Below are 12531 nucleotides of genomic sequence, written 5' to 3'. Positions count from 1 at the left end.
AGTGTCCAATAAAAATATAACTGGGTAAAAAGATAAACTGAAGCTTTGGTTTGGAATACCTGAATTCTGCTTTGGCCCCTGTAAAATCAACCCAGAATCCTACAACGTCTCTTCTTTTTACTTTAACATCTTTTTGTTTGTTGGTCTTTGGGTTTATGGCTTTTCTTTTACTTTTAAAATTTGAATTAATCTCTTGGCAATTCTAAGGGCTCTACAGCTGTGTCCCATCCCCACCTGCCACTTGTATTTTCCTCTCACAGGAAAGATGCACATTAGCACTGCAACGTGGCAGGTGCTCTTCATAGAAATACTAACTACTGTTTTAGCTTTTATGAAAATTCAGACCTTTCACAGAGTCATTTTATAGCTCTTATAGTAAAGCATTGAGGAAAAAATATCCTGATAGTATTCTGTGTAGATGTTGTGCTGAACAAAGTAGTTTATAGTCTTTCATTTTTTATGAGGAGATTGCTGTATGGCCAAGTTTTGCAAACATTATAGGCCCAGTTTAGGGTGTGCTAGTGATGCATTTTGTGTTTTGTGGAATTGTGGATCTGCAGAATCAGGGCCAATTTATGTGAACATCTGTGTGATTAAATGTGTTCGTCTGTCTTAGATTGCAGTGTGAGTGCTTGCAAAACATGCCTGTGTGAGTAAATGTACATCAGCTTTTTAAAAGCTGCCAACGTCATTTCAATGTGCTTATTAGAACTGAGTTTCCATTAGAACATTTTCTTTGTGTGTGTGTGTATTCTTAGCACTGCCTTGAAAAATATATCATTATCCTGTTTACCCTTTGCCTGAAATGAGTTCTGTAGTAAAATCTTTGTTTTCTGGAGTACTGTAGTTGCTTAGCTGTAGACTGTGACAAGACACATGGGTCGTGAATCTTTTTATACATCACTTTTAAACTATTTATTTTCCTGACTTTTGTTTTTCATTATTCTTGAAATAATCTCTGGTTTTGTAGTTTTTCTCTGTATTATGTTCTCAGCTACATATATGCCAAAATTGACTTTTTCATGAAGCTTATAGATAGAAAATGCTTTCTAAAACATTAGGGATGGCAAGATGTATTTTAAGATCTATTATTTTCTGAAACCAAAATATGAAATAAACTTTGCATTGTTCTTTTCACAGTGATATTCCTGTGAAAGTTCAAGATTCTAGTTCAGCAAGAACTGAGCCTTGATTGCTGGCTGTTACCAGATAGAGGGGCTATAGCACTGTGCAACAGCAAACCAATAAATTAGTATTAATAGCAAATAGCCTCTTTTCCAGAGCTGAGTATTCTCACTGATGTCAGAACTTGTAAGGCAGGGATGGAGATAAGGTGTGTTATTCTCCTGGAAGGGTGCTGCTGGTGTACTTTTACTGCAGTGACAAGTGGTTGACAAGGAAGCTTGAAAATGTTCAGCCTGAATTTGCTGTGCTGCTTCTGAATGTAATCAAGATTTTAACAAAACCAAGAAAGTTGCACTGAAAGGTGTTGCTAACCTGGAAAACTGTGCTGTGTTGTGCAAGGCTAATGGTTACTTCTATCTCCCAGTTCAGTGCACAGGAAAATAGCATTTCCTGTGGTGTGCTCAGGGTGCCTCAGAGCTGTAGCTAACTGCCCTTCTCAGTGGCTGAGTAATACCACTGAATATTAAAAAAAAATGTGGGCAATCTTTGCCTCCTCTCCCCTGGTGAATTACAGTAAAAGTGCTGAGTGGGTTGTCATTAGAGTAGTACTAAGGTATCTTTGACTAGGAATTGATTGTATACTTGCTAAAAACAATCCAGTAATTGTCTTCCAAAGGCGTTGCTTGGTTAGTTTGTTTGGTTTTGTTTTTTTTTTTTTTAAAGCGTAATGTTGTGTGGAGAGAAAATTAATTTTCTTGTTCAATCTGTGAGTGAATTCACAAAAGAGTAGTGGGAGTTTCGTTGGAAACCCAGAGATAAGCTGCACTGAACTGCTCTGGTGCTTTTCCTGCCAGGGTTCATTGGGCAGTGGGTTCAGGAACTTTACTGAGGAGATTATTCTGGTGAGTGTCAGTTCTCCTGATTTAGAAGGGTAGAGGTATTTTTATAATTATTTCATAAGTAGCTAAACCACATTAGTCTTTAGCCTGATGAATTCTGGCCCATATACATAATGGTCATAGTGGTAAAAGTTCAATCCCCTCAGGGTTTTTGGTTTTTTTTTTTTGTTTTTGTTTTTTTGGGTTTTTTTTGTGTAATAACTACAAAGCTTAAAGTAATGCATAAATACATACAGAAATGACTTTTTCCTTAAGCAGATTGTGCTTCTTTTGCTTTTAGATTTCAATCTTTGTTTTATTATTTGTTATAATAGACCATACCACACACTTCACAGGGTCAGCTGCTTATTTATAAGCAGCTATATTTATAAGCAGCTATAAGCTATATCTCAGTGTAATAAAGTTGGTTGCAATTAGTTTTCATCCTTAAAAAAATGTTACTCATAAAAATACAGATTGGAAATCAGGACAATTTATAAATTATTCTCTCTTAACAGGTGAAAGTGATCATTGGTGCTGTTTCTGAGTTTATAATATACACACTTTTGCTGCTGGCTGAGGCTGTGCTTCTGCAGCAGGTTTTCTGAGTGCATGTGGGCTCTCTTTCTACCCCCTCTGTTAGAAGGCTGTACTTTTGCCACAACTGATTACCTTCTGAGCTGTGAGGAGCTTGATGCCCATCATCATAAAACCAGCAGAGAAAATGCAGCATCCACAGGATTTCTGAGTCCCATTTTTACTGGGGAGGGTGAACATGTGCTGTCACCTTGAATTACAGAGGAAGGGGGGTGGGTGAGGTGACAGGGTGAGCTGTGTCCAGGCTGGCCTCGTCTGGGGACACACAACCTCTGCCTTGTTTCTGTCTTATTCCCTACAAACACACCAAGGGAAAGAAGTGCTTCTAATACCTTTTCATATCTGGAGCACATTCTTTACAGAGCCCCACTTAGTCGTAAATGAAAAGCTTGAATAGTAACTTAATATTTTAAATTGGCTTTAGAAGTGTCTGTCTGCAATAGGAAATTCTCTCAGGTTTTAGTTCTTGGATGGCTGGATTTAATCTGAATATGTGAAGGTGAAAGGCTAGTGTGTGATATGTTTAAGAGGAGAAGAGTTTGATACCATAATTGTTATTTTATAGGTGGTTGAAAAGATCACTTTCTCTTACTGGATTTCAGTATTTGGGTACACTACAAGGCTTGATTGCACCTTGTGTTTGCATACATTTGGAAAGCTGTCCTCTGTCACCTTGGCAGATGTAGGGGATTTGTAGCCAGCCACAGCTTTGCTGCTGTAAGGTGGAGCTATAAATATGAACTGAACACACACAGATTGAGAGCTACTGAGCTCCTCATTCCTGGTTTGTTTACAGTGCATAATTTGAAGCCATGAACACATATTTATTTAAATTTTACAATAATTAAAATACATTTAGTTCTGATTTTAACTGAACACTTGACTGGTCAGTGATGTATCTATAGAAAATAAAGTGTATTGGACAGGCATAGCAATTGAAATTCCTTACTAAAGAGATGATGGTGGGTAGAGTCTTACAGTGAGGATGAGGTATGTTAATGATCAAAAGATTAATAAAACTCCCGTGAGATGTTTTGTTTGCACACTCTGAGAATGTTGGCTACTTAAAAGTAGTGTGAGTTTATTAGGGAGCTTATTTTTTTTTAAATGCTTTTAAGAAGATGCTGTAAGATTATATCTAATTAATTAGACACATTACATTTGTATTATTTAATTGGAGATTATTTCAATCACCCCTTAAAATTGTAACACTCTCTTAATATTTTTTTCACATATTTAATCCTGTTTATGAATGCAGTCTATATGAAAGCATAGACTCTTGGACTTTTTTCCTAGCAAATACTACTTAACAACAAATTTCCTATATTTTTGTGTTGTGGAATAGAATTAGAATCTGAGGAACTCATGTGTAACTGAGTATTCAGTGGGAGCTGTAGCTCAGCACTTCTGAAAGAATCACAGCAAGAAGCAGGGTAGCCCACAGACAGGTACTAGATTGAATGTTTTACACGAGAATTCTTCATTGAGAGGAGTTTAGAGTCCAAACATAATGAATTCTTTCTGAAGTTCAGTTCAACCCTGCCTAAATAGATGTTGGGATAATCAAAACACAAATAAAGGAAATCAGGAGGATATTAAATTGGGGATATGTGACATGGAATTTCAGTAGTTATGGAAAGCAAGCTGCTGTAACAAAACCCCAAACCTAACAGCAGAGATCCACCAGCCTGTCACCTCTTTGTTGGTTACTTTGTGTGATGATTTCGTGCACTGCACAGCACAGAAAGTTTCCCCACTGGGTGCAGCAGCAGCAGTCCCATAGCGGGTGGGTGGAGATCCTTCTCTGGGGGCAGCGCCAGGCGTGAACAAACCGCGCACTGGGATCTGCCCTTGGCTGCTGCACCTTCCCCTCCCACCAGGAAAAAAAGTGGCTTTTGCAGTGATGACTTCTTGTCACCAGCTTGGCTTGCGTAGTGGTCTGTTGTTCATCCCAAAAAGTTGTTAGAGCCTCGATGACAGTAAAAGGTCTGAGGCTGTTGGTTACTGGAAGGCAGGAGACAGGGAGTGGTCCCTTCCTTTTCCTCAAACTCAGGTTTTCTTGTTTGTGAAATAAAGACTTGGTGAAGAGGTACAGATGGGAAGTAAGGGGTGTATTAATGAATATTCAGAAAATAAGAAGGAAGTATAAGTCTTGCTCAAATTTCAGAAAGTACCTGATGTCCTTGGTTGTTCTGTTGCTTGAGTGTCTGATAATTTCCAATATTTCTCTGACAGTGAAATCTATTGGACTTAAGTACTAAAGAGGAAGGGACAGAAGCATCTATTTTTTGGGAGTAATGTAAAAATATATCTCCAAATATAGCCAGGATCTGTCCCCAGATGACAGGGCTGTATCTGACAGGAGGGCAGGGCTGTCTGTGAGACACCCTAGCAAGCCATTTACTCTAGTTAGTAATTCCTTATTTTTGTCCTGCAGTGAGTGGAATCAGGTTTGAATATGGGACACTCATTAGGCCAAAGCCTGCCATTATGACAACCCCATTTAAATCTTTTTAGCTTAACTTTATAATCACTTGTCACTGGGAATTTTAGTAACTACTATGTTTTATATTACTGTCTTGTTATATTTTAGGATGAAAGTGTTATTGTTGCCATATCTCACATCAAAAGGAAGAAACACTTTCAGTATGGTGTAGTCTTCTATAGATAGAGTCAAAATGCTCTCTGAGTAGGTGGGATCCTAATCCAAATCCAAACCCAATGAGATAAGTGAGAATAAGTGGGCTCTAGCTAACATTTAAAATAAACAGTTACAAAGGAGTGACTTGCTTAGCCTAGTCTGTTGTTCTGCATTTGCTCATAGTTGACTTTTATGAAGTGTAACTATGCTGATCTCTAAAAAAAAAAAATCTAACAATAAAAATGCATTTATTAGATAGAATCTCAGATGGAGAATGAGACAAGTTTTATGGGAGAGGTATTGTAATAAATCAACCAATACAGTTGTAGAAAAATTGGCAAATGCTTTCTTACTGTGTCTGTTTCGACCTCCTTCAAATAGTGAGATACCAGTGTCAACAAAATTTGAGTTGTTTGTTGTTTCTTCAACTAGTTGAAATGTTTCTCATAACTTGAACTGATATGCTTGGGTTTCAAGGGTAAATATGTAAGGTTGCTCAGAGTTTTGTTTGGTTATTTTTCCTGCTGTGAGGTTTGGGAATTAAAACCAATGCCTGTAGCAGAGAAACTTACTAGTGGTGGGCAAGAAAGTGGTTAACATCTTAAAATGTTCATGTACTCAGTATTTTAGAGAAAGGTTTCATATCACTAGCCATTACTGAGGATAAATATTGTATTAACACCTCGATGTACAACCCCAACACGCACGTTCTCACTGAAGACTCACTCATTATGAATTTCAAAGCCTGTATGAAATGATTTACAGTGGTGCTTGAAAAACATGTTTTGATAATAGCCTTTTTAATGCCTTGAGGGCATTTAATTGCCATTAAGTGCCACAATCTGCTGTTTGGAATGGAGAGCTGGGAATATTTCAGTTGCAAATAGGATAATGAAATGGATTGGAAACAAGGAGGTGTAAAAATGGAATATTAACTGTGATATTAACAATGAGGTTGGCATCCTGTTTATGACCAGAGTATACAGTGTGTGCCCCACAAGGTGGGATATCTGTTCCCAGGCACTCATGGGGTTTCCTACAGGGAGCTGACTACTGGAGCCTGGAAGTGGCTGAGGTGGGACACACTGAAACTCTGCCAGTCTGGAGCAGTGGTGCCCGGCCCCTTTTCCTGAATGGTGGGTGGTATTTGTCTAGAAGGGTTTTGTCAATGACTTTATATTTTATATTTTTCATGACTCTCAGTGGTTGTGTCAGTCTTGTTTAAAAAAAAAATAAATTACATGGGCAACTTTACGAAATGCCTGACTTGTCATAGAGCTAAGCAGTTGATTGTGGATCTAGTGTGGGTAGTCACTGGGGAGGGGATCCCAGAAAGGTGATTTGCAGATCTTTAGATAGTTTTGTAAAACAAACAACACATGGTATATTTGGAGCTTTTATGTGAAATCAGGATGTGATCAAAGGAGGATTTCATACTGCACATCTTAAAAATTAACTATAGGGTTGGACTTCAGCTTGCAACTTGAAATCTAAAATATTCTGCTATATTTGCTTTTCAAATCTTAGCTTCTCAAAGCATAGGCCTGTATGACTATTAAAAAGTTTCATTGATGGGTTCTGTAGAACCTTTTAAATAGGGACATGTAGCAGCTATTCCCAAGTGCTGTATTATTCAGAGGGTATGTACGTAATAAACCTAGCAGGAGCTGTCTTTCATAATTTCATTTTTTTAATGTATGCTATGCTACTGATGCAGTGAAGTTGTTCCATGGCTGCTGTTCAGTTAAGCTCTTCCAGAAATGCCCAGAGAGGACAGCAGAGGAAGGAACAGAGGTCTTATGCTGAGAGGAAATGAGAGAGACAGATTTGGAAGCTCAGGAGATTGGGAAAGCCAGTGGAACTGTTTGTATTGTGAATATTTAGTGTGCTTTCTCTTAGGCCCAATTTATTAGGAAAAGGCTCCTGCCAGCAAGTGAATTATTGAAGAGCTAAGAAGGAAATTGCCCCACGATGATGTGCTGTGCCCGTCATCAGGTGATGCAGTCTGGGAACACTTCCTGCTGTGCTCTTTGGATCCTGTGGGATTCTCCCAGGGATTCTCCTGGAATGGCTGGTGCTGCCGAAGAGAGAGAATTCACGTGGGCTAGAAAAAGAATTCCACATGTGGTGGGATATTTCAGCACGTCTTTTCAGTTTCCCAAACAGAAAGATTTCCTGGCCAGGTGAGCCTGTTGTTTAGTCTGTGCCGCCTCTGCAGTCAGTGTTGAGTGGACATTTTACTGTCATCATCCTCATCACCCGAGTGTGCTGTGTCCCTCCACTCTGGGACCTTGCTGAAAGGCTGTCATGTGTCTCAGTGGACAGGGAATTAAGGATACCTTAAGGGTGCTCACATCTTTCTTAAATCCTCAGTATTATTTAATCCAAAATGGTGTTTTTTAAAAAGATGTTATTATGAAGGGTGGTCTTTTAAAATTTTAAATAATTTAAAATAGTTCTGAATTCAGAATGTCTTTTGAAGTTACTGTGGAAGTCCAGTGATGGCATTGTGTTTTGTTTGTTTCTTGACAAGTTCCAGGTGTCTCTCCTCAGTTTTCATTTCTCTGCCACTTGCTGATTGAGATGAAAAAAAACGATGTAGGCAACTTCAAATCATAGATTTGATACTTATTTTCTTTTAAGCAGATAATAACTAAATTGTATTCAAAACTTGCTTAATTCTTATGGATCTTTTCTACTATAAGAAAATCTTACTAAACTCTTTAGAGAGAGAAATATTTGGGATATTTTGGCCCACCTTTGTGAGAGTCAGAGGCATAGTTTCACATCTGTTTCTGATTATTCATTTGTTATGGTTTTGGATTTTTTATCAGATTGTATTTTACTTTTTGGCAAGTGCCCTGGAATTTGCAATGAGCTTTACAAAGTAATCTTCTAGAATCTTTCCATGATGCTTCTTTTATATAAGTTCTTCATTTTCTCTGTAAGTGGTTCCTACTGGAAATATAAAGTTTGTAGGAGATGTTTCTCCATCATATTCTGCAGTAAAGATCAATGCATTGAAGTGATTTATCTGCAGTATCCATAATTGATGCCTGATCTTTTAGTAGAACATCTGATTCTTTCCGAACCTTCCTGTTACTGATACACTTAAATACTTTATTTATTGCCTTTACCTAATAGCTTTTAAAATTCTCTTGGTTTTCTGAATCATTTGCTCAGGATAGATTTTATTTTAGAAAGGATGCATTGTCATTTCACTTGCTGTCTTCCCCCGTTGTGTTCTCTTGCTTTCAGGGAGAGGAAGAACTCCATTCCCTCCTGGGTTATATTGCAATCTTATTTGAAATGCTTATATTTTATATTCTTAGACTTTCCCCCTTCCATTTAATTTCCTTCCTTTTTCTTTTTTTCCAAATTCCCAAATCTTTTGGAAAGCTTCACCTGTTTGAAGTGGCTGTGATTTTTCTTGTCATCACCCCTTTTCTGTCATAACTGAGCTGCATCATATTCTCATGTTTTGAATTAGCTTCTGTTTTTCTGTGAGAACTGAGTCAAAACTGATTGCCTGATATCCTTTTCCTGCTGTTCCAAGAAGCAGCTGCTGCTGCTAGAAACAACAAAACAACAAGAATACAATCACATTTTCCCATTTACTGTGTTCTGTGATCTTTTAAGTGGCCACAGTGGAGTAGAATTTTCCGTATTTGCTTGCATCAATCAGGTAGAAAGTTGTCAAGTTATCCACTCTCTTCTGAATCTTTCCTGATTTTGTGAAGAAGAGTTTGAAAACTTGTTTCACCTTTAGCAATGTTCAGGTTCCTGTCTGATAGTGTTTTCCCATGGTCACTGCATTTAAGTGACTAATTTTTAAATAACCTCACACAATAAGAGTGTATTTTCTGTTACACATGGGGATAAAATATTTTAAAATCACCCCTAGAAATCTGCATTTTCTTATAGTGATACAGATCTATCTTCCTAATTCTGTCTTGCAGTTCCTTAATTTGCATTCTTGGCATGGCCATTCTGCCCAAACATGGCATTTTCCTAAGAACTGCAGGGTGCTCAATGAGATGAATTTGTGTAGTCAGCCCTTCCAACAAGCGAGTTCTTCTCCTTTGTGGTTCTTGCCAGGTTGCTTGTGCCTGACCATGACCACGGGAGAGCTGTAGCTCCAAATAAACAACAATTTGTTGGCTGAGGAGCAGTCAGAACAGTCTGATGAAGAATCAGTTTCCTGATGGTTTTTTCCTTCAAGATGTTCATTTGGAGTGAATGCCAGTGATGCTCTGATGTGATTTCCTGTGTTTTGTCACTTTTGTGCTTCCTTTCCTTTACAATACATGGGGTTTGCAGCTGCTGGATTTGTCTTATGTGTGCCCCAGGCATCCCAGGGACAGGAGGCTAAGCCATGCTGTCCTCTCCTCAGCATGTGGGTCCTTGATTCACTCTAATTCACCTGCTCCTTGGTTATGTGCAACTTCTTTGGGACATGCATACCACTACACTCTCACTTTGGAAATTTCTGTTTGTGGGTACAGGTCTCTATTTTCAACCAAGAAAAAGATTGTATTTTTAACAGGTTTTTATGCAGCTGTTTTTTTTTTATTGCCTCTCTTCACTTTAGATCATTATATGGCACTTTGAAATCTGAACAAATTAGAATTTTGTTAGCTTCTAGAATTATTATAATAAATAATAAATTTGGGTGGAGAGAACATTTATTCTGAATGACAGATGTCTTCACTGTTCTGTGATTTTAAAAGAGGTCCATTTTTCAGTTAAAAATATGTGGTCTGGGCTTTATGAGTCTCTTCTGCTTCCTGAAGAATAATTTACATTTCCCAGAGTATTTTTATGATTTCGCACCTTTTTGACACTTTCTGCCTCTGAATTTGATGTTCTTGCAAATTTCCAGAAATTATTATTCAAATAAATATTTAAATGCACTGTGAAAGAACTTTAAGAAATACAGTAGGTTGCCTTTGTTCCCTAGATAACTAAGCTTTATTTTGATCAGTTAATTTGTAGTGGCTTTATTCCCCTGAGCAGGTAATTAAATGAAGAATAAAGCCATTTGAAAGAAAAAGCCTTCTGCATTTTCTTACTATTTCTCAACATCTAGGAGAAGATAGAACAATATTGTACTTAAAAGGACAATACAGCTATTTCTGTTTAAAAAACAGAAAATCTTATTGTATATTAGGCAGCACCATACTCTGTTCATTTTGATACTGGGATCCTTTTTAATTTGCAGCTGTAGAGCATAAATATTCCCTTATGGATGAGTGCATTTGTTTTTCCAGAGGTCACATGCAGTAAAGCTCCTGCTCTACATCCATGAGAGAATTCAGTGATTCCTATTGCATCTATCCCACAGCCCCATTCAGTTCAGTCATCACTGCCCAAAAATGTTATCTGGATTTAGTCTCCATTCCTTTTCTGTATTAGAAACACTTGCCTATCTTTAGTTCTTGAGGTACTTCACCGAATAGTAGACACAACTAAAATATAAGTTCTTTTCAGATTTGTGAAGAATTCTGTGACATTTTAACCTTTAGTATGCTCCTTTCAAAACTTCCTTAACAGAGGAATCATATTTCAAAACTTCCTTAATTTGCCCAAAATGGTCTCTGAAAATGCAGAATGCTGGTAAAATGTTAATTTGATAAGTTTGGGTCTATAATGCTGTGTGTTGAAAAATTATTTTTTGCCAACCAATCTGCATGTCCACTTACATATTTTTTCTGTGTAACCTTCATCAATTGTCTTTTATAGACAAAAAATGTTATTTTCAGAGCTGGTGTGACTTAAGATTACACGTCACACAGAAGCGTGTGCCTTCCAACTTCCCTTTGCTTCCACAAAGATCATTCTATTCTAGTTTTTTGGAGTCCTCACCTATTGAAAGTTTGGAAGTTTTCCTGAGGTCTAATATGACTCTCCTGCTGTTCTTTGAGAGGTGCACAGGTAGAATAGATTATCCTTTTGCATCAATTTGCTTTTTTAATTTTTATTTTGGGTTGCCTTGCTGTTTTTTTTTCTGCCAGTTATTTGTTTTCTGTTGCTGTGATAATTTCTTTTTGCACATCATAACTTGTGTCTGTCCCAATGGAAGAACATGGAGTTTTTTGCGTTACTATCTGCAATCAGTAATTTTTATCTCTCTTCTCTCTCCAGAACTCTAATCCAAAATCTTTGAGTGAACCACTTCTGTGGCACTGGGAAGCAGAATTATTTGCTTCCTTTAACCTACATATGAGAGAGATTTTAATAATTTTGCAGTTATGTAATGAAATCAATATCCTTAATCTCTATTTTTCCAAGCTCCATCACTGTTTTCTGCTTTCCTAAAATGCTCTTAGTCTTAGAACCTGTTAATTTAAATCACCTCCATACTGGTATAGCCATACCCATTTTAGTGGTTTATATAATTCTAGATGAGACAATCAGGGTTTTAATAAGGTGAGAAAAAATAATGTGTTTCTATTTAGTGTTTATTTGGAATGATATGAGCACTGAAATTTTAATGAATCTATCTCCACCACTTGATAAGTGTTGTATACACTTTTATAATAGGAGATTCTATTGTGAAGCAGATTTGAAACAAATTCTTAATTTGTGTGAATGCTAGGATATTTTATTTTATTATTCCAATGGTGACTTTTCCTGTTTTGTTTTTGTTCCACAGCACACAAAAGTGCAGGAGGGTGTGGACGTGCAGTTGACAATGCCCATCCGATTTATTTCTTTTATCTGCTTTTGAACATTTTAGTACTTTGTATGATCTCTAAAGGGTTACAGGTTGAGTAAGCCTTAAGAAGCATTAAAAACCTGGTTTGATGACCAGTTTAATGCTTCTTCCAAGAACAATTTGCAGAGATTAGGATTTAGTGAGGTATCACTGGAGGATTAGCAATTGCTTCTTAAGGCATTCTGAGTTGACAGCTAATGGATAACTTTCCCTGATAGCTCTTTTATAGTCCACTGCAGCTGGATAAAAATCAATGAGCAAGTGAACTTAAGTTTGTGTATCCATTAATTTTGGTTTTAACAGATGAGTATGACTGCCACAGTGACTTGCTTAGTATGTTCTTCCCATCTGTCATTATCTAGATAACCTCAATTAACACACTGATTAATCCTCAAATTCTTCTTCAGTAGTTCCTTTCTGGACTGCTCAATGTGAAAGAAAATGTTCCCAGCATGTCTGAGCAGACGGAACACATGCTAATCAATACTCAGATAAAGAGAGCCTGAAGAAAAGGAGCCCACTTTTCCTCATGTTTCCTGCCTTTCCTAGGTGCCAAATAAAACTGTGCTTAT

General features: G+C 37.3%; 1 protein-coding gene across 7 annotated transcripts in view; it reads left to right on the top strand.

Annotated features, from left to right (window-relative positions):
• NRG3 (neuregulin 3) overlaps positions 1–12531 on the top strand; it is a 695884-nt gene that overhangs the window by 357900 nt on the left and 325453 nt on the right. The gene's annotated exons all lie outside the window — the stretch shown is intronic.

Source organism: Passer domesticus, chromosome 8 (genome assembly GCF_036417665.1).
Source record: "Passer domesticus isolate bPasDom1 chromosome 8, bPasDom1.hap1, whole genome shotgun sequence".
NCBI lineage: Eukaryota > Metazoa > Chordata > Aves > Passeriformes > Passeridae > Passer > Passer domesticus.
The sequence above is the reverse complement of the archived record's forward strand: the minus strand, read 5'-3'. Positions and strand labels throughout refer to the sequence as shown.